The following is a 17,915-nucleotide window of genomic DNA, read 5'->3' as shown; positions in this document are numbered from 1 at the left end:
AAAAGGTGCGTTTGAAGTGGTGGTGGTATAGTGGTAAGCATAGCTCCCTCCCCGGCTGTTGACCACGGTTTGATTCCCTGCCCTTGCAGTTGTCTTCTGTTTAGCGATTTGAAATTTGTGTGGTTTTTCGATACTTTAGAAATGTCAAAGTAAACATGTTTGTAGGGTAAAGAGAACAAGCTTTGATCAGGCTAAAGAAAATGCGCTAGGAAAAGAGTCAAGAGTTGTTGACTTTAAACAATCACGGCTCTAAATGACCTTCATTCCATCGTTAGGTGTGGCCTCCTAATGATCGTCATCTTCCTGGGGATGTATGAAAGCCACTACAGCAATGGTGTCTGACACTGCTTACTCTGTTGGAGCGGGTCTTTACATGAACAAGTAGGGATCCGAGAGTCCTTGACAACCAAATCTGCAAATGCTTCTTTAAAGGTGTTGAAGACAGCTCTATTTCCTATTCCCATGTGTATGGCTTGCATTGGTGTGCAACCAGAGTTGTAGCTCAGTGGTAGATGGCATGTGTTGCATGTAGAAGGCCCTGGGATTAATCCCTGGCATCTCCACATGCTTTTAAAAATGCCAGTCTGTTTATTTCTCACTTGTGAGAGAGCGGATCTGATTCAGGTTGAGGTTGATGCGGGTTTTAAAGTTGCAATAAGTTTCATGAAAGAAGCTAATGTACTAAATCTATACTGTCAACTGTCAATGAATCTCTGCAACAAGCGCAGCATCTGAACCAATATTCAGCGCACTGCAGACAAGAGCCAACTATCTTTGAAACTTAACGAAACTCTTTCAACTAAAAAGAAGTCCATTTGATATGACTTACCTTCCAGACCCGGATGACTGAGACTCATTACTGACTTGTACTGTATACTCTACCGATTAGATTTTTTAAGAAAATGAAAATAAAATGCTTTTGAAGCGATGGTGGTATAGTGGTGAGCATAGCTGCCTTCCAAGCAGTTGACCCGGGTTCGATTCCCGGCCATCGCAGTTGTTTTCTATTTAGCGATTTGAAAATTGTGCGGTCTTTCGGTACTTTCGAAATCTCAAAGTAAGCATCTTCTCTAGAGTGAAGAGATCAAACTTTGATCAGGATCAAAAAAATGCGCTAGGAAAAGAGTCAAGAGTTGTTGTTTTCAAACAATCACGGCTCTAAATGACCTTCATTCCATCGTTAAGTTTGGCCTCCTAATGATTGTCATCTTCCTGGGGATGTATGAAAACCACTACAGCAATGGTGTCTGACACTGCTTACTCTGTTGGAGCGGGTCTTTACATGAACAAGTAGGGATCCGAGAGTCCTTGACAACCAAATCTGCAAATGCTTCTTTAAAGGTGTTGAAGACGGCTCTTTTTCCTATTCCCATGTGTATGGCTTATGTGTCAGTGCAACTGGGGATGTAGCTCAGTGGTAGAGCGCATGCTTTGCATGTATGAGGCCCTGGGTTCAATCCCCAGCATCTCCACGTGCTTTAACAAAATGATAGTGTCTTTGTTTCTCAGCTGAGAGTGGAAAATAACTGACTTGGGCTTACTTCATGACCATGGCAAGGCAATGTGACTGGGTGAACTAGCCAACTATCTTTGAGAATATTTTAACGACAAAGAAGTCCATTTGACATGACTTACCTGCCAGACCCTGGGATCAATTCCTGGCATCTCCATGTACTTAAAAAATGACAGTCTGTTTATTCGACACCTGTGAGAGAGTGGATCTCATTCAGGCTGAGGTTCATCCGGGTTTTCAAGTTGCAAAAATTTGAATGACTGTGCCTCCTTGTCTTCCAACTATGCCCAGCTAACTATTGCTCTACCCACTGCCAATTACCTGGATTACGTGTGTTGAGACAGTCACCAATTGGAAGAGAACATTATGCTTTGCCTTATCCCACCCCACCCTAAACTAAGATGCTATCTTTAAGCTCTGATTGGCTGAACAAACCTGATCCAGGTAGTAGGTATTGTGTACAGCCGAAATTGTCAGAAAAAAAGCAAGACGAGGGTCCTTGACAACCAAGTCTGGGAATGCTTGCTTACGGGTATTTGAGACTGCTCTATTTCCACTTCCCATGTGATCTTAATCTGTCATGATGTTGTGGATGTAACTCAGTGGTAGAGCGCATGCTTTGCATGTATGAGGGTTCAATCCCCGGTATCTCCATGTGCTTTAACTAAATGACAGTCTGTTTGTTTCTCACCTGAGAGTGGAAAATGAGTGTCTTGGGCTTACTTCATGACCGTTGCAAGGCAATGTGACTGGGTGCAATAGCCAACTATCTTTGAAACTAAAATGAAGTCCATTTACCTTTGACTTGCCTTCCATCTCCATGTACTTTTAAAAATGACAGTCTGTTTATATGTCACCTGTGAGAGAGCGGATCTGATTCAGGTTGAGGTTCATCCGGGTTTTCAAGTTGGAAAAATTTTCATGACTGATCAGTCAGAATCTTTACTGACTTGTACTGTATACTTTACCAATTTGATTTCTTAAGAGAATAAAAAAAAGGTGCGTTTGAAGTGGTGGTGGTATAGTGGTGAGCATAGCTCCCTCCCCAGCCGTTGACCACGGTTTGATTCCCTGCCCTTGCAGTTGTCTTCTGTTTAGCGATTTGAAATTTGTGTGGTTTTTCGATACTTTAGAAATGTCAAAGTAAACATGTTTGTAGGGTAAAGAGAACAAGCTTTGATCAGACTAAAGAAAATGCGCTAGGAAAAGAGTCAAGAGTTGTTGTTTTCAAACAATCACGGCTCTAAATGACCTTCATTCCATCGTTAAGTTTGGCCTCCTAATGATTGTCATCTTCCTGGGGATGTATGAAAACCACTACAGCAATGGTGTCTGACACTGCTTACTCTGTTGGAGCGGGTCTTTACATGAACAAGTAGGGATCCGAGAGTCCTTGACAGCCAAATCTGCAAATGCTTCTTTAAAGGTGTTGAAGACGGCTCTTTTTCCTATTCCCATGTGTATGGCTTATGTGCCAGTGCAACTGGGGATGTAGCTCAGTGGTAGAGCGCATGCTTTGCATGTATGAGGCCCTGAGTTCAATCCCCAGCATCTCCACGTGCTTTAACAAAATGATAGTGTCTTTGTTTCTCAGCTGAGAGTGGAAAATAACTGACTTGGGCTTGCTTCATGACCATGGCAAGGCAATGTGACTGGGTGAACTAGCCAACTATCTTTGAGAACATTTTAACGACAAAGAAGTCCCTTTGACATGACTTACATGCCAGACCCTGGGATCAATTCCTGGCATCTCCATGTACTTAAAAAATGACAGTCTGTTTATTCGACACCTGTGAGAGAGTGGATCTCATTCAGGCTGAGGTTCATCCGGGTTTTCAAGTTGCAAAAATTTTAATGACTGTGCCTCCTTGTCTTCCAACTATGCCCAGCTAACTATTGCTCTACCCACTGCCAATTACCTGGATTACGTGTGTTGAGACAGTCACCAATTGGAAGAGAACATTATGCTTTGCCTTATCCCACGCCACCCTAAACTAAGATGCTATCTTTAAGCTCTGATTGGCTGAACAAACCTGATCCAGGTAGTAGGTATTGTGTACAGCCGAAATTGTCAGAAAACAAGCAAGACGAGGGTCCTTGACAAACCAAGTCTGGGAATGCTTGCTTACGGGTATTTGAGACTGCTCTATTTCCACTTCCCATGTGATCTTAATCTGTCATGATGTTGGGGATGTAGCTCAGTGGTAGAGCGCATGCTTTGCATGTATGAGGGTTCAATCCCCGGTATCTCCATGTGCTTTAACTAAATGACAGTCTGTTTGTTTCTCACCTGAGAGTGGAAAATGAGTGTCTTGGGCTTACTTCATGACTGTTGCAAGGCAATGTGACTGGGTGCACTAGCCAACTATCTTTGAAACTAAAATGAAGTCCATTTAACATGACTTGCCTTCCATCTCCATGTACTTTTAAAAATGACAGTCTGTTTATATGTCACCTGTGAGAGAGCGGATCTGATTCAGGTTGAGGTTCATCCGGGTTTTCAAGTTGGAAAAATTTTCATGACTGATCAGTCAGAATATTTACTGACTTGTACTGTATACTTTACCAATTTGATTTCTTAAGAGAATAAAAAAAAGGTGTGTTTGAAGTGGTGGTGGTATAGTGGTGAGCATAGCTCCCTCCCCAGCCGTTGACCACGGTTTGATTCCCTGCCCTTGCAGTTGTCTTCTGTTTAGCGATTTGAAATTTGTGTGGTTTTTCGATACTTTAGAAATGTCAAAGTAAACATGTTTGTAGGGTAAAGAGAACAAGCTTTGATCAGGCTAAAGAAAATGCGCTAGGAAAAGAGTCAAGAGTTGTTGGCTTTAAACAATCACGGCTCTAAATGACCTTCATTCCATCGTTAGGTGTGGCCTCCTAATGATCGTCATCTTCCTGGGGATGTATGAAAGCCACTACAGCAATGGTGTCTGACACTGCTTACTCTGTTGGAGCGGGTCTTTACATGAACAAGTAGGGATCCAAGAGTCCTTGACAGCCAAATCTGCAAATTCTTCTTTAAAGGGATTGAAGACGGCTCTATTTCCTATTCCCATGTGTATGGCTTGCATTGGTGTGCAACCAGAGTTGTAGCTCAGTGGTAGATGGCATGTGTTGCATGTAGAAGCCCCTGGGATCAATCCCTGGCATCTCCACATGCTTTTAAAAATGCCGGTCTGTTTATTTCTCACTTGTGAGAGAGCGGATCTGATTCAGGTTGAGGTTGATGCGGGTTTTAAAGTTGCAATAAGTTTCATGAAAGAAGCTAATGTACTAAATCTATACTGTCAACGGTCAATGAATCTCTGCAACAAGCGCAGCATGTGAACCAATATTCAGCGCACTGCAGACAAGAGCCAACTATCTTTGAAACTTAACGAAACTCTTTCAACTAAAAAGAAGTCCATTTGACATGACTTACCTTCCAGACCCGGATGACTGAGACTCATTACTGACTTGTACTGTATACTCTACCGATTAGATTTTTTAAGAAAATGAAAATAAAATGCTTTTGAAGCGATGGTGGTATAGTGGTGAGCATAGCTGCCTTCCAAGCAGTTGACCCGGGTTCGATTCCCGGCCATCGCAATTGTCTTCTATTTAGCGATTTGAAAATTGTGCGGTCTTTCGGTACTTTCGAAATCTCAAAGTAAGCATCTTCTCTAGAGTGAAGAGATCAAACTTTGATCAGGATCAAAAAAATGCGCTAGGAAAAGAGTCAAGAGTTGTTGTTTTCAAACAATCACGGCTCTAAATGACCTTCATTCCATCGTTAAGTTTGGCCTCCTAATGATTGTCATCTTCCTGGGGATGTATGAAAACCACTACAGCAATGGTGTCTGACACTGCTTACTCTGTTGGAGCGGGTCTTTACATGAACAAGTAGGGATCCGAGAGTCCTTGACAACCAAATCTGCAAATGCTTCTTTAAAGGTGTTGAAGACGGCTCTTTTTCCTATTCCCATGTGTATGGCGTATGTGCCAGTGCAACTGGGGATGTAGCTCAGTGGTAGAGCGAATGCTTTGCATGTATGAGGCCCTGGGTTCAATCCCCAGCATCTCCACGTGCTTTAACAAAATGATAGTGTCTTTGTTTCTCAGCTGAGAGTGGAAAATAACTGACTTGGGCTTGCTTCATGACCATGGCAAGGCAATGTGACTGGGTGAACTAGCCAACTATCTTTGAGAATATTTTAACGACAAAGAAGTCCATTTGACATGACTTACCTGCCAGACCCTGGGATCAATTCCTGGCATCTCCATGTACTTAAAAAATGACAGTCTGTTTATTCGACACCTGTGAGAGAGTGGATCTCATTCAGGCTGAGGTTCATCCGGGTTTTCAAGTTGCAAAAATTTGAATGACTGTGCCTCCTTGTCTTCCAACTATGCCCAGCTAACTATTGCTCTACCCACTGCCAATTACCTGGATTACGTGTGTTGAGACAGTCACCAATTGGAAGAGAACATTATGCTTTGCCTTATCCCACCCCACCCTAAACTAAGATGCTATCTTTAAGCTCTGATTGGCTGAACAAACCTGATCCAGGTAGTAGGTATTGTGTACAGCCGAAATTGTCAGAAAAAAAGCAAGACGAGGGTCCTTGACAACCAAGTCTGGGAATGCTTGCTTACGGGTATTTGAGACTGCTCTATTTCCACTTCCCATGTGATCTTAATCTGTCATGATGTTGTGGATGTAGTTCAGTGGTAGAGCGCATGCTTTGCATGTATGAGGGTTCAATCCCCGGTATCTCCATGTGCTTTAACTAAATGACAGTCTGTTTGTTTCTCACCTGAGAGTGGAAAATGAGTGTCTTGGGCTTACTTCATGACCGTTGCAAGGCAATGTGACTGGGTGCAATAGCCAACTATCTTTGAAACTAAAATGAAGTCCATTTACCTTTGACTTGCCTTCCATCTCCATGTACTTTTAAAAATGACAGTCTGTTTATATGTCACCTGTGAGAGAGCGGATCTGATTCAGGTTGAGGTTCATCCGGGTTTTCAAGTTGGAAAAATTTTCATGACTGATCAGTCAGAATCTTTACTGACTTGTACTGTATACTTTACCAATTTGATTTCTTAAGAGAATAAAAAAAAGGTGCGTTTGAAGTGGTGGTGGTATAGTGGTGAGCATAGCTCCCTCCCCAGCTGTTGACCATGGTTTGATTCCCTGCCCTTGCAGTTTTCTTCTGTTTAGCGATTTGAAATTTGTGTGGTTTTTCGATACTTTAGAAATGTCAAAGTAAACATGTTTGTAGGGTAAAGAGAACAAGCTTTGATCAGGCTAAAGAAAATGCGCTAGGAAAAGAGTCAAGAGTTGTTGACTTTAAACAATCACGGCTCTAAATGACCTTCATTCCATCGTTAGGTGTGGCCTCCTAATGATCGTCATCTTCCTGGGGATGTATGAAAGCCACTACAGCAATGGTGTCTGACACTGCTTACTCTGTTGGAGCGGGTCTTTACATGAACAAGTAGGGATCCGAGAGTCCTTGACAACCAAATCTGCAAATGCTTCTTTAAAGGTGTTGAAGACAGCTCTTTTTCCTATTCCCATGTGTATGGCTTATGTGCCAGTGCAACTGGGGATGTAGCTCAGTGGTAGAGCGCATGCTTTGCATGTATGAGGCCCTGGGTTCAATCCCCAGCATCTCCACGTGCTTTAACAAAATGATAGTGTCTTTGTTTCTCAGCTGAGAGTGGAAAATAACTGACTTGGGCTTGCTTCATGACCATGGCAAGGCAATGTGACCTGGTGAACTAGCCAACTATCTTTGAGAACATTTTAACGACAAAGAAGTCCATTTGACATGACTTACCTGCCAGACCCTGGGATCAATTCCTGGCATCTCCATGTACTTAAAAAATGACAGTCTGTTTATTCGACACCTGTGAGAGAGTGGATCTCATTCAGGCTGAGGTTCATCCGGGTTTTCAAGTTGCAAAAATTTGAATGACTGTGCCTCCTTGTCTTCCAACTATGCCCAGCTAACTATTGCTCTACCCACTGCCAATTACCTGGATTACGTGTGTTGAGACAGTCACCAATTGGAAGAGAACATTATGCTTTGCCTTATCCCACCCCACCCTAAACTAAGATTCTATCTTTAAGCTCTGATGGGCTGAACAAACCTGATCCAGGTAGTAGGTATTGTGTACAGCCGAAATTGTCAGAAAACAAGCAAGACGAGGGTCCTTGACAACCAAGTCTGGGAATGCTTGCTTACGGGTATTTGAGACTGCTCTATTTCCACTTCCCATGTGATCTTAATCTGTCATGATGTTGTGGATGTAGCTCAGTGGTAGAGTGCATGCTCTGCATGTATGAGGGTTCAATCCCCGGTATCTCCATGTGCTTTAACTAAATGACAGTCTGTTTGTTTCTCACCTGAGAGTGGAAAATGAGTGTCTTGGGCTTACTTCATGACCGTTGCAAGGCAATGTGACTGGGTGCACTAGCTAACTATCTTTGAAACTAAAATGAAGTCCATTTACCTTTGACTTGCCTTCCATCTCCATGTACTTTTAAAAATGACAGTCTGTTTATATGTCACCTGTGAGAGAGCGGATCTGATTCAGGTTGAGGTTCATCCGGGTTTTCAAGTTGGAAAAATTTTCATGACTGATCAGTCAGAATCTTTACTGACTTGTACTGTATACTTTACCAATTTGATTTCTTAAGAGAATAAAAAAAAGGTGCGTTTGAAGTGGTGGTGGTATAGTGGTGAGCATAGCTCCCTCCCCAGCTGTTGACCACGGTTTGATTCCCTGCCCTTGCAGTTGTCTTCTGTTTAGCGATTTGAAATTTGTGTGGTTTTTCGATACTTTAGAAATGTCAAAGTAAACATGTTTGTAGGGTAAAGAGAACAAGCTTTGATCAGGCTAAAGAAAATGCGCTAGGAAAAGAGTCAAGAGTTGTTGGCTTTAAACAATCACGGCTCTAAATGACCTTCATTCCATCGTTAGGTGTGGCCTCCTAATGATCGTCATCTTCCTGGGGATGTATGAAAGCCACTACAGCAATGGTGTCTGACACTGCTTACTCTGTTGGAGCGGGTCTTTACATGAACAAGTAGGGATCCAAGAGTCCTTGACAGCCAAATCTGCAAATTCTTCTTTAAAGGGATTGAAGACGGCTCTATTTCCTATTCCCATGTGTATGGCTTGCATTGGTGTGCAACCAGAGTTGTAACTCAGTGGTAGATGGCATGTGTTGCATGTAGAAGGCCCTGGGATCAATCCCTGGCATCTCCACATGCTTTTAAAAATGCCAGTCTGTTTATTTCTCACTTGTGAGAGAGCGGATCTGATTCAGGTTGAGGTTGATCCGGGTTTTAAAGTTGCAATAAGTTTCATGAAAGAAGCTAATGTACTAAATCTATACTGTCAACGGTCAATGAATCTCTGCAACAAGCGCAGCATCTGAACCAATATTCAGCGCACTGCAGACAAGAGCCAACTATCTTTGAAACTTAACGAAACTCTTTCAACTAAAAAGAAGTCCATTTGACATGACTTACCTTCCAGACCCGGATGACTGAGACTCTTTACTGACTTGTACTGTATACTCTACCGATTAGATTTTTTAAGAAAATGAAAATAAAATGCTTTTGAAGCGATGGTGGTATAGTGGTGAGCATAGCTGCCTTCCAAGCAGTTGACCCGGGTTCGATTCCCGGCCATCGCAGTTGTCTTCTATTTAGCGATTTGAAAATTGTGCGGTCTTTCGGTACTTTCGAAATCTCAAAGTAAGCATCTTCTCTAGAGTGAAGAGATCAAACTTTGATCAGGATCAAAAAAATGCGCTAGGAAAAGAGTCAAGAGTTGGTGTTTTCAAACAATCACGGCTCTAAATGACCTTCATTCCATCGTTAAGTTTGGCCTCCTAATGATTGTCATCTTCCTGGGGATGTATGAAAACCACTACAGCAATGGTGTCTGACACTGCTTACTTCTTTGGAGCGGGTCTTTACATGAACAAGTAGGGATCCGAGAGTCCTTGACAGCCAAATCTGCAAATGCTTCTTTAAAGGTGTTGAAGACGGCTCTTTTTCCTATTCCCATGTGTATGGCTTATGTGCCAGTGCAACTGGGGATGTAGCTCAGTGGTAGAGCGCATGCTTTGCATGTATGAGGCCCTGGGTTCAATCCCCAGCATCTCCACGTGCTTTAACAAAATGATAGTGTCTTTGTTTCTCAGCTGAGAGTGGAAAATAACTGACTTGGGCTTGCTTCATGACCATGGCAAGGCAATGTGACTGGGTGAACTAGCCAACTATCTTTGAGAACATTTTAACGACAAAGAAGTCCATTTGACATGACTTACCTGCCAGACCCTGGGATCAATTCCTGGCATCTCCATGTACTTAAAAAATGACAGTCTGTTTATTCGACACCTGTGAGAGAGTGGATCTCATTCAGGCTGAGGTTCATCCGGGTTTTCAAGTTGCAAAAATTTGAATGACTGTGCCTCCTTGTCTTCCAACTATGCCCAGCTAACTATTGCTCTACCCACTGCCAATTACCTGGATTACGTGTGTTGAGACAGTCACCAATTGGAAGAGAACATTATGCTTTGCCTTATCCCACCCCACCCTAAACTAAGATTCTATCTTTAAGCTCTGATTGGCTGAACAAACCTGATCTAGGTAGTAGGTATTGTGTACAGCCGAAATTGTCAGAAAACAAGCAAGACGAGGGTCCTTCACAACCAAGTCTGGGAATGCATGCTTACGGGTATTTGAGACTGCTCTATTTCCACTTCCCATGTGATCTTAATCTGTCATGATGTTGTGGATGTAGCTCAGTGGTAGAGCGCATGCTTTGCATGTATGAGGGTTCAATCCCCGGTATCTCCATGTGCTTTAACTAAATGACAGTCTGTTTGTTTCTCACCTGAGAGTGGAAAATGAGTGTCTTGGGCTTACTTCATGACCGTTGCAAGGCAATGTGACTGGGTGCACTAGCCAACTATCTTTGAAACTAAAATGAAGTCCATTTACCTTTGACTTGCCTTCCATCTCCATGTACTTTTAAAAATGACAGTCTGTTTATATGTCACCTGTGAGAGAGCGGATCTGATTCAGGTTGAGGTTCATCCGGTTTTTCAAGTTGGAAAAATTTTCATGACTGATCAGTCAGAATCTTTACGGACTTGTACTGTATACTTTACCAATTTGATTTCTTAAGAGAATAAAAAAAAGGTGCGTTTGAAGTGGTGGTGGTATAGTGGTGAGCATAGCTCCCTCCCCAGCTGTTGACCACGGTTTGATTCCCTGCCCTTGCAGTTGTCTTCTGTTTAGCGATTTGAAATTTGTGTGGTTTTTCGATACTTTAGAAATGTCAAAGTAAACATGTTTGTAGGGTAAAGAGAACAAGCTTTGATCAGGCTAAAGAAAATGCGCTAGGAAAAGAGTCAAGAGTTGTTGGCTTTAAACAATCACGGCTCTAAATGACCTTCATTCCATCGTTAGGTGTGGCCTCCTAATGATCGTCATCTTCCTGGGGATGTATGAAAGCCACTACAGCAATGGTGTCTGACACTGCTTACTCTGTTGGAGCGGGTCTTTACATGAACAAGTAGGGATCCAAGAGTCCTTGACAGCCAAATCTGCAATATCTTCTTTAAAGGGATTGAAGACGGCTCTATTTCCTATTCCCATGTGTATGGCTTGCATTGGTGTGCAACCAGAGTTGTAACTCAGTGGTAGATGGCATGTGTTGCATGTAGAAGGCCCTGGGATCAATCCCTGGCATCTCCGCATGCTTTTAAAAATGCCAGTCTGTTTATTTCTCACTTGTGAGAGAGCGGATCTGATTCAGGTTGAGGTTCATCCGGGTTTTAAAGTTGCAATAAGTTTCATGAAAGAAGCTAATGTACTAAATCTATACTGTCAACGGTCAATGAATTTCTGCAACAAGCGCAGCATCTGAACCAATATTCAGCGCACTGCAGACAGGAGCCAACTATCTTTGAAACTTAACGAAACTCTTTCAACTAAAAAGAAGTCCATTTGACATGACTTACCTTCCAGACCCGGATGACTGAGACTCATTACTGACTTGTACTGTATACTCTACCGATTAGATTTTTTAAGAAAATGAAAATAAAATGCTTTTGAAGCGATGGTGGTATAGTGGTGAGCATAGCTGCCTTCCAAGCAGTTGACCCGGGTTAGATTCCCGGCCATCGCAGTTGTCTTCTATTTAGCGATTTGAAAATTGTGCGGTCTTTCGGTACTTTCGAAATCTCAAAGTAAGCATCTTCTCTAGAGTGAAGAGATCAAACTTTGATCAGGATCAAAAAAATGCGCTAGGAAAAGAGTCAAGAGTTGTTGTTTTCAAACAATCACGGCTCTAAATGACCTTCATTCCATCGTTAAGTTTGGCCTCCTAATGATTGTCATCTTCCTGGGGATGTATGAAAACCACTACAGCAATGGTGTCTGACACTGCTTACTTCTTTGGAGCGGGTCTTTACATGAACAAGTAGGGATCCGAGAGTCCTTGACAGCCAAATCTGCAAATGCTTCTTTAAAGGTGTTGAAGACGGCTCTTTTTCCTATTCCCATGTGTATGGCTTATGTGCCAGTGCAACTGGGGATGTAGCTCAGTGGTAGAGCGCATGCTTTGCATGTATGAGGCCCTGGGTTCAATCCCCAGCATCTCCACGTGCTTTAACAAAATGATAGTGTCTTCGTTTCTCAGCTGAGAGTGGAAAATAACTGACTTGGGCTTGCTTCAAGACCATGGCAAGGCAATGTGACTGGGTGAACTAGCCAACTATCTTTGAGAACATTTTAACGACAAAGAAGTCCATTTGACATGACTTACCTGCCAGACCCTGGGATCAATTCCTGGCATCTCCATGTACTTAAAAAATGACAGTCTGTTTATTCGACACCTGTGAGAGAGTGGATCTCATTCAGGCTGAGGTTCATCCGGGTTTTCAAGTTGCAAAAATTTGAATGACTGTGCTTCCTTGTCTTCCAACTATGCCCAGCTAACTTTTGCTCTACCCACTGCCAATTACCTGGATTACGTGTGTTGAGACAGTCACCAATTGGAAGAGAACATTATGCTTTGCCTTATCCCACCCCACCCTAAACTAAGATTCTATCTTTAAGCTCTGATTGGCTGAACAAACCTGATCTAGGGAGTAGGTATTGTGTACAGCCGAAATTGTCAGAAAACAAGCAAGACGAGGGTCCTTGACAACCAAGTCTGGGAATGCTTGCTTACGGGTATTTGAGACTGCTCTATTTCCACTTCCCATGTGATCTTAATCTGTCATGATGTTGTGGATGTAGCTCAGTGGTAGAGCGCATGCTTTGCATGTATGAGGGTTCAATCCCCGGTATCTCCATGTGCTTTAACTAAATGACAGTCTGTTTGTTTCTCACCTGAGAGTGGAAAATGAGTGTCTTGGGCTTACTTCATGACCGTTGCAAGGCAATGTGACTGGGTGCACTAGCCAACTATCTTTGAAACTAAAATGAAGTCCATTTACCTTTGACTTGCCTTCCATCTCCATGTACTTTTAAAAATGACAGTCTGTTTATATGTCACCTGTGAGAGAGCGGATCTGATTCAGGTTGAGGTTCATCCGGGTTTTCAAGTTGGAAAAATTTTCATGACTGATCAGTCAGAATCTTTACGGACTTGTACTGTATACTTTACCAATTTGATTTCTTAAGAGAATAAAAAAAAGGTGCGTTTGAAGTGGTGGTGGTATAGTGGTGAGCATAGCTCCCTCCCCAGCTGTTGACCACGGTTTGATTCCCTGCCCTTGCAGTTGTCTTCTGTTTAGCGATTTGAAATTTGTGTGGTTTTTCGATACTTTAGAAATGTCAAAGTAAACATGTTTGTAGGGTAAAGAGAACAAGCTTTGATCAGGCTAAAGAAAATGCGCTAGGAAAAGAGTCAAGAGTTGTTGGCTTTAAACAATCACGGCTCTAAATGACCTTCATTCCATCGTTAGGTGTGGCCTCCTAATGATCGTCATCTTCCTGGGGATGTATGAAAGCCACTACAGCAATGGTGTCTGACACTGCTTACTCTGTTGGAGCGGGTCTTTACATGAACAAGTAGGGATCCGAGAGTCCTTGACAGCCAAATCTTCAAATGCTTCTTTAAAGGTGTTGAAGACGGCTCTTTTTCCTATTCCCATGTGTATGGCTTATGTGCCAGTGCAACTGGGGATGTAGCTCAGTGGTAGGGCGCATGCTTTGCATGTATGAGGCCCTGGGTTCAATCCCCAGCATCTCCACGTGCTTTAACAAAATGATAGTGTCTTTGGTTCTCAGCTGAGAGTGGAAAATAACTGACTTGGGCTTGCTTCATGACCATGGCAAGGCAATGTGACTGGGTGAACTAGCCAACTATCTATGAGAACATTTTAACGACAAAGAAGTCCATTTGACATGACTTACCTGCCAGACCCTGGGATCAATTCCTGGCATCTCCATGTACTTAAAAAATGACAGTCTGTTTATTCGACACCTGTGAGAGAGTGGATCTCATTCAGGCTGAGGTTCATCCGGGTTTTCAAGTTGCAAAAATTTGAATGACTGTGCCTCCTTGTCTTCCAACTATGCCCAGCTAACTATTGCTCTACCCACTGCCAATTACCTGGATTACGTGTGTTGAGACAGTCACCAATTGGAAGAGAACATTATGCTTTGCCTTATCCCACCCCACCCTAAACTAAGATTCTATCTTTAAGCTCTGATTGGCTGAACAAACCTGATCTAGGTAGTAGGTATTGTGTACAGCCGAAATTGTCAGAAAACAAGCAAGACGAGGGTCCTTGACAACCAAGTCTGGGAATGCTTGCTTACGGGTATTTGAGACTGCTCTATTTCCACTTCCCATGTGATCTTAATCTGTCATGATGTTGTGGATGTAGCTCAGGGGTAGAGCGCATGCTTTGCATGTATGAGGGTTCAATCCCTGGTATCTCCATGTGCTTTAACTAAATGACAGTCTGTTTGTTTCTCACCTGAGAGTGGAAAATGAGTGTCTTGGGCTTACTTCATGACCGTTGCAAGGCAATGTGACTGGGTGCACTAGCCAACTATCTTTGAAACTAAAATGAAGTCCATTTACCTTTGACTTGCCTTCCATCTCCATGTACTTTTAAAAATGACAGTCTGTTTATATGTCACCTGTGAGACAGCGGATCTGATTCAGGTTGAGGTTCATCCGGGTTTTCAAGTTGGAAAAATTTTCATAACTGATCAGTCAAAATCTTTACGGACTTGTACTGTATACTTTACCAATTTGATTTCTTAAGAGAATAAAAAAAAGGTGCGTTTGAAGTGGTGGTGGTATAGTGGTGAGCATAGCTCCCTCCCCAGCTGTTGACCACGGTTTGATTCCCTGCCCTTGCAGTTGTCTTCTGTTTAGCGATTTGAAATTTGTGTGGTTTTTCGATACTTTAGAAATGTCAAAGTAAACATGTTTGTAGGGTAAAGAGAACAAGCTTTGATCAGGCTAAAGAAAATGCGCTAGGAAAAGAGTCAAGAGTTGTTGGCTTTAAACAATCACGGCTCTAAATGACCTTCATTCCATCGTTAGGTGTGGCCTCCTAATGATCGTCATCTTCCTGGGGATGTATGAAAGCCACTACAGCAATGGTGTCTGACACTGCTTACTCTGTTGGAGCGGGTCTTTACATGAACAAGTAGGGATCCAAGAGTCCTTGACAGCCAAATCTGCAAATTCTTCTTTAAAGGGATTGAAGACGGCTCTATTTCCTATTCCCATGTGTATGGCTTGCATTGGTGTGCAACCAGAGTTGTAACTCAGTGGTAGATGGCATGTGTTGCATGTAGAAGGCCCTGGGATCAATCCCTGGCATCTCCACATGCTTTTAAAAATGCCAGTCTGTTTATTTCTCACTTGTGAGAGAGCGGATCTGATTCAGGTTGAGGTTGATCCGGGTTTTAAAGTTGCAATAAGTTTCATGAAAGAAGCTAATGTACTAAATCTATACTGTCAACGGTCAATGAATCTCTGCAACAAGCGCAGCATCTGAACCAATATTCAGCGCACTGCAGACAAGAGCCAACTATCTTTGAAACTTAATGAAACTCTTTCAACTAAAAAGAAGTCCATTTGACATGACTTACCTTCCAGACCCGGATGACTGAGACTCATTACTGACTTGTACTGTATACTCTACCGATTAGATTTTTTAAGAAAATGAAAATAAAATGCTTTTGAAGCGATGGTGGTATAGTGGTGAGCATAGCTGCCTTCCAAGCAGTTGACCTGGGTTCGAATCCCGGCCATTGCAGTTGTCTTCTATTTAGCGATTTGAAAATTGTGCGGTCTTTCGGTACTTTCGAAATCTCAAAGTAAGCATCTTCTCTAGAGTGAAGAGATCAAACTTTGATCAGGATCAAAAAAATGCGCTAGGAAAAGAGTCAATAGTTGTTGTTTTCAAACAATCACGGCTCTAAATGACCTTCATTCCATCGTTAAGTTTGGCCTCCTAATGATTGTCATCTTCCTGGGGATGTATGAAAACCACTACAGCAATGGTGTCTGACACTGCTTACTTCTTTGGAGCGGGTCTTTACATGAACAAGTAGGGATCCGAGAGTCCTTGACAGCCAAATCTGCAAATGCTTCTTTAATGGTGTTGAAGACGGCTCTTTTTCCTATTCCCATGTGTATGGCTTATGTGCCAGTGCAACTGGGGATGTAGCTCAGTGGTAGGGCGCATGCTTTGCATGTATGAGGCCCTGGGTTCAATCCCCAGCATCTCCACGTGCTTTAACAAAATGATAGTGTCTTTGGTTCTCAGCTGAGAGTGGAAAATAACTGACTTGTGCTTGCTTCATGACCATGGCAAGGCAATGTGACTGGGTGAACTAGCCAACTATCTATGAGAACATTTTAACGACAAAGAAGTCCATTTGACATGACTTACCTGCCAGACCCTGGGATCAATTCCTGGCATCTCCATGTACTTAAAAAATGACAGTCTGTTTATTCGACACCTGTGAGAGAGTGGATCTCATTCAGGCTGAGGTTCATCCGGGTTTTCAAGTTGCAAAAATTTGAATGACTGTGCCTCCTTGTCTTCCAACTATGCCCAGCTAACTATTGCTCTACCCACTGCCAATTACCTGGATTACGTGTGTTGAGACAGTCACCAATTGGAAGAGAACATTATGCTTTGCCTTATCCCACCCCACCCTAAACTAAGATTCTATCTTTAAGCTCTGATTGGCTGAACAAACCTGATCTAGGTAGTAGGTATTGTGTACAGCCGAAATTGTCAGAAAACAAGCAAGACGAGGGTCCTTGACAACCAAGTCTGGGAATGCTTGCTTACGGGTATTTGAGACTGCTCTATTTCCACTTCCCATGTGATCTTAATCTGTCATGATGTTGTGGATGTAGCTCAGTGGTAGAGCGCATGCTTTGCATGTATGAGGGTTCAATCCCCGGTATCTCCATGTGCTTTAACTAAATGACAGTCTGTTTGTTTCTCACCTGAGAGTGGAAAATGAGTGTCTTGGGCTTACTTCATGACCGTTGCAAGGCAATGTGACTGGGTGCACTAGCCAACTATCTTTGAAACTAAAATGAAGTCCATTTACCTTTGACTTGCCTTCCATCTCCATGTACTTTTAAAAATGACAGTCTGTTTATATGTCACCTGTGAGAGAGCGGATCTGATTCAGGTTGAGGTTCATCCGGGTTTTCAAGTTGGAAAAATTTTCATGACTGATCAGTCAGAATCTTTACGGACTTGTACTGTATACTTTACCAATTTGATTTCTTAAGAGAATAAAAAAAAGGTGCGTTTGAAGTGGTGGTGGTATAGTGGTGAGCATAGCTCCCTCCCCAGCTGTTGACCACGGTTTGATTCCCTGCCCTTGCAGTTGTCTTCTGTTTAGCGATTTGAAATTTGTGTGGTTTTTCGATACTTTAGAAATGTCAAAGTAAACATGTTTGTAGGGTAAAGAGAACAAGCTTTGATCAGGCTAAAGAAAATGCGCTAGGAAAAGAGTCAAGAGTTGTTGGCTTTAAACAATCACGGCTCTAAATGACCTTCATTCCATCGTTAGGTGTGGCCTCCTAATGATCGTCATCTTCCTGGGGATGTATGAAAGCCACTACAGCAATGGTGTCTGACACTGCTTACTCTGTTGGAGCGGGTCTTTACATGAACAAGTAGGGATCCAAGAGTCCTTGACAGCCAAATCTGCAATATCTTCTTTAAAGGGATTGAAGACGGCTCTATTTCCTATTCCCATGTGTATGGCTTGCATTGGTGTGCAACCAGAGTTGTAACTCAGTGGTAGATGGCATGTGTTGCATGTAGAAGGCCCTGGGATCAATCCCTGGCATCTCCACATGCTTTTAAAAATGCCAGTCT

At 42.6% G+C, this 17,915-nt stretch overlaps 13 non-coding genes across 13 annotated transcripts; all 13 read left to right on the top strand.

The window, feature by feature from the left end:
* Nucleotides 1-924: 924 nt before the first annotated feature.
* On the top strand, nt 925-996 carry trnag-ucc (transfer RNA glycine (anticodon UCC)). Its single transcript has one exon. It is a non-coding gene; the product is annotated as a tRNA-Gly (tRNA).
* Nucleotides 997-1,400: 404 nt separating this feature from the next.
* trnaa-ugc (transfer RNA alanine (anticodon UGC)) lies at nt 1,401-1,472 on the top strand. The gene has a single exon. It is a non-coding gene; the product is annotated as a tRNA-Ala (tRNA).
* A 1,526-nt stretch (nt 1,473-2,998) lies between these two features.
* On the top strand, nt 2,999-3,070 carry trnaa-ugc (transfer RNA alanine (anticodon UGC)). The gene has a single exon. It is a non-coding gene; the product is annotated as a tRNA-Ala (tRNA).
* A 1,959-nt stretch (nt 3,071-5,029) lies between these two features.
* trnag-ucc (transfer RNA glycine (anticodon UCC)) lies at nt 5,030-5,101 on the top strand. The gene has a single exon. It is a non-coding gene; the product is annotated as a tRNA-Gly (tRNA).
* Nucleotides 5,102-5,505: 404 nt separating this feature from the next.
* On the top strand, nt 5,506-5,577 carry trnaa-ugc (transfer RNA alanine (anticodon UGC)). The gene has a single exon. It is a non-coding gene; the product is annotated as a tRNA-Ala (tRNA).
* Nucleotides 5,578-7,103: 1,526 nt separating this feature from the next.
* On the top strand, nt 7,104-7,175 carry trnaa-ugc (transfer RNA alanine (anticodon UGC)). The gene has a single exon. It is a non-coding gene; the product is annotated as a tRNA-Ala (tRNA).
* A 1,959-nt stretch (nt 7,176-9,134) lies between these two features.
* trnag-ucc (transfer RNA glycine (anticodon UCC)) lies at nt 9,135-9,206 on the top strand. Its single transcript has one exon. It is a non-coding gene; the product is annotated as a tRNA-Gly (tRNA).
* Nucleotides 9,207-9,610: 404 nt separating this feature from the next.
* trnaa-ugc (transfer RNA alanine (anticodon UGC)) lies at nt 9,611-9,682 on the top strand. The gene has a single exon. It is a non-coding gene; the product is annotated as a tRNA-Ala (tRNA).
* A 1,959-nt stretch (nt 9,683-11,641) lies between these two features.
* Nucleotides 11,642-11,713, top strand: trnag-ucc (transfer RNA glycine (anticodon UCC)). Its single transcript has one exon. It is a non-coding gene; the product is annotated as a tRNA-Gly (tRNA).
* A 404-nt stretch (nt 11,714-12,117) lies between these two features.
* trnaa-ugc (transfer RNA alanine (anticodon UGC)) lies at nt 12,118-12,189 on the top strand. The gene has a single exon. It is a non-coding gene; the product is annotated as a tRNA-Ala (tRNA).
* A 1,526-nt stretch (nt 12,190-13,715) lies between these two features.
* trnaa-ugc (transfer RNA alanine (anticodon UGC)) lies at nt 13,716-13,787 on the top strand. The gene has a single exon. It is a non-coding gene; the product is annotated as a tRNA-Ala (tRNA).
* A 1,959-nt stretch (nt 13,788-15,746) lies between these two features.
* trnag-ucc (transfer RNA glycine (anticodon UCC)) lies at nt 15,747-15,818 on the top strand. Its single transcript has one exon. It is a non-coding gene; the product is annotated as a tRNA-Gly (tRNA).
* Nucleotides 15,819-16,222: 404 nt separating this feature from the next.
* trnaa-ugc (transfer RNA alanine (anticodon UGC)) lies at nt 16,223-16,294 on the top strand. Its single transcript has one exon. It is a non-coding gene; the product is annotated as a tRNA-Ala (tRNA).
* Nucleotides 16,295-17,915: the final 1,621 nt, after the last annotated feature.

This window comes from Channa argus, unplaced genomic scaffold (genome assembly GCF_033026475.1).
Source record: "Channa argus isolate prfri unplaced genomic scaffold, Channa argus male v1.0 Contig081, whole genome shotgun sequence".
NCBI lineage: Eukaryota > Metazoa > Chordata > Actinopteri > Anabantiformes > Channidae > Channa > Channa argus.
The sequence above is the reverse complement of the archived record's forward strand: the minus strand, read 5'-3'. Positions and strand labels throughout refer to the sequence as shown.